General features: G+C 54.7%; 1 pseudogene across 1 annotated transcript; it reads left to right on the top strand.

The window, feature by feature from the left end:
- The first annotated feature begins 1,892 nt into the window (after positions 1–1,892).
- On the top strand, positions 1,893–3,314 carry LOC311591825 (F-box/LRR-repeat protein 19-like; annotated as a pseudogene). The gene is made up of 2 exons: positions 1,893–1,904; positions 2,539–3,314. The product of its transcript is annotated as an F-box/LRR-repeat protein 19-like (transcript).

Raw genomic sequence — 3,314 nt, 5'->3', positions numbered from 1 at the left:
TAAGTAAGTCACTAAGTTTAAAAGCAAACTATGGTTTTTCTTTTACAGCCTCCTGCTGTTTACATCAGGAAACTGTCACAGCCACCTGCCCTTAGGTAATAGACTCCTTAGCTAAGGAGCGGCTTTGGCAGCAGAAGAGCCAGAAAAACCAAATAGCTCAATTGATAAAGCATCAGATAGTTCTTTGGAATTTGCCAACACTGTGTCCTGTGCAAATACTAATGTGTGTGTCAAGGCTGGCCCTTGATGGAGATGAACCTCGTTATTCAGTTTCCTTCTAAAATGACTTGGTGGTTACAGTAGAACTTTTGTGTCTGAAAATGAGTGGAGGAAGCACCAGAGTTACACGACTATGTTGTCAATGGTGCAGACATGTACAGTGATGTCAGTATCCTGCTTTCTGTGTACACATGTACAGCATACTTTAGGATGCAGTGACCTATGATGATGAGCATGTGAACTTCACTCGGAAGAGTGGGCTTTGCTGGATCCTTCCCAGAAGAGTCTCTACAAGGATGTGATGCTGGAGCCCTACAGGAACCAAGCTGCTGTAGGTAGGACTGAATTATGTTTTGCTTTTTAAAGTCAGGGGACAAATGTTTCTCTGTTACTGATGTTCTTCTGCAATTTCAAATGAGAATGAGGAAGAATGAGGTGAATAAATCAGGCATGGTTCTTAGAGACTCTGAATGTAATAACTTAAATTTTCTTAATTTCCAATAATATATAATATATTTCTTATACTATATTTTAAGCTACAATCTGGGAGACCATAATATTGAGGACCGTTGTCAAGTTCTAGAAGACATGGAGGGTCATTTTCATGTGCAAGCTGATACATGTCTTGCAGAAGAAATTTTAATGTGCCCTGCAAGTTTTAAAGAAAAGCAACAGTGTTAAAAAATGAAAAAACTGACCCCCCCCTCTTTGCCCTGCCTCTGTGGGTCAGGCGGACCCAGGGGAGGGTGGTAGGTTGCAGCGACCGCCCCCCTCCCCCCGCCCCCCCGTGAACCAGCAGTGGGAGGGGTTTGAACCCCGGAAATGGTGGGGAGCCCTGGATTTTCCCTGGACGTCTAGACAGTTGGACCTGAGAAGGGGCCAGTTAAAGGTTGGGGCCTTTGGGGAGAGGTGGGGGTGGGGAGCTGAGACTCGTACCGGGACTAAATGGGGCCTGGGCAGAAGCTGAGCACCCTGTGCCCAAGGAGCCCCCCGTTGGCCTTGAGTGGCTGAGTGACTGAGCCCCCCCCCCCCCCCCAGAGCAGGACCTTCCCTTGGAAGGGCCTTGCAGCAGCCGGTGGGAGGGCCTGGCCTGGCGCTCCCGACCTCCACTCGCTGTTGTCCCGCCCTCCCCTGGAGGGAGGGGCCGAGCGCCCTCAGGAAGCATAGACCTAGGCTTTCCGAGAGTTTCCCGCCCTGCGTTGCCACTGGCCGCCTACCCGCCAGGAGATGGCTCCCGGGACACGTGAGAGTCTTCGGTGATGTTGACACTCCCAATGTCTTCGAGCAGCCAGGGCCCTGGGGCTGGAGCGCACCAACGCGGAACCTGCTGCTGCCGCCGCTGCCAGGCCTGTGTGCGAACTGAGTGTGGGGACTGCCATTTCTGAGGAGACATGAAGAAACTGGGGGAGTTGGCGGGGCGGGCGCATGAAGTGGTCTTGCCTGCTTCGGCAGTGCGCTGTGCCCGTGCTTCCACACACAGCTGTATGCGTGTGCTGAGTGCGGGGACTGCCATTTCTGAGGAGACCTGAAGAAGCTGGGGACGTCGGTGGGGCGGGCGCATGAAGCAGTCTTCCCTGCTTCAGCAGTGCGCTGCGCAGCTGTGTTCCTTCTGTGTGGGGAAGCTGGGAAGGAGGAAGGTGCATGGAGAGGAAGAGAAGTTTGGTTTGAGCCTCATGGAGTATACAGTCTGCAACGGGATCATCCACCCTGGCTGCCTGAAGATGGGAAAGGCTGAGGGTGCTATCAATTCAGAGATCCCCAACTGCTGGGAGTGCCCCCAAGGTACCCAGGAAGGATGGACAAGGATGCAGGTGAGGGTCCAGGGCACCACAGGGTTGACAGTGGTGAGGGGTGGATGGAAGCTGACAGAGGAGCCACCACCTCCACCTCTGCCCAGAAGAAAGGGAACCTTACCTGCTGGCCCTCCCCCTGAACATGTGTCTGGGCCCCCAAACAGAAGGAGTGGGAGGCAGGGAATGAGACCCCCGACCCCAAGGAAAAAGGTGAAAGGAGGCCAAGAGAGGCACTTGAAGAAGGTGGGTGGAGATGCCTGCCTCCTCTGAGGAGCAGACCCAGGCAGCCCTGGCCTTCTCCCCTAACCCCCACCCCCCACCCCCCAGGCTTCGGAATCCCAGCCAGGCATTCTCATTCTGCCACCCTAGGCTCCCTCCCGAGAACTGGGAGAAACTCAAGCCACCTATGGCTTCTGCTGAGGGCCCGGCAGCACCATTCCTATCACCACAGAGGGAGAAACTCGAGCGTTTCAAGCATATGTGCCAGCTGCTGGAGCGGGTGCCTGATACCTCTTCTTCCTCCTAGGACTCAGACACAGACTCAGACTCCTAGGGCACATAGCTTAGTAAGGACAAAGCTCCTGGGGAGGCCTGGAATGTCCTTCAGCCAGCCTGGGGCAGCTCTGGCGAGAAGAAAACCATGGGGTAGCGGTGGGCTAAATGCCCTGGCAGTGGGGGAAGCACTGCTCAGTTGACCCCTGGGCCCTGCCCCACCACCATAGCCTCCACAGTTATGTGCCTCCCCACCCCAAGCCCTGAGCCTGACACTCTGCCTTTGCTGCTGCCTCGGGCTGCATGGCTCCATGTCTTTCAGCACCTTGGACCCTGAGAGCGATGTGTCTGCATGCGAGTCTGCCAGACTTTGAGCTGCTGGTGCTACAAGCGTCTGTGGCCTCGGATGGACCTAAGCCGGAGGAAGCCGCTGACCCCACCCATGCTTAATGGGGTGGTTTGCCACCAGCCATGTGCTCTGGACCTCAGATGGACAGGTGTTTCCACAAAAAGCAGCTCATGCGTTTTCTGAACCGACTGTAAGGCTTGCAGGAGTTGGTGCTTTCTGGGTGGTCCTGGCACTCCACCTCTGCCCTGGGCTCCACCCCACTGCCTGCACCGTGCTTCTTGGACCTCCATTGGATTAAAGATGTAAAAGACTACCAGTTCCTGGACCTCTTGCCCTCATTTCACCGCCTAACGTGAGGCCAGGTTATTTTCTTCATGACTTGACACTCCTCAGTTTAATATCTTGGGATTTCTGCCCCGGGACTTGAGCCAGCCTTCCCTTTTCCCACCTGCACTGATATC

Source organism: Acomys minous, assembly GCF_964271855.1.
Source record: "Acomys minous genome assembly, contig: scaffold_89, whole genome shotgun sequence".
Lineage (NCBI taxonomy): Eukaryota > Metazoa > Chordata > Mammalia > Rodentia > Muridae > Acomys > Acomys minous.
The sequence above is the reverse complement of the archived record's forward strand: the minus strand, read 5'-3'. Positions and strand labels throughout refer to the sequence as shown.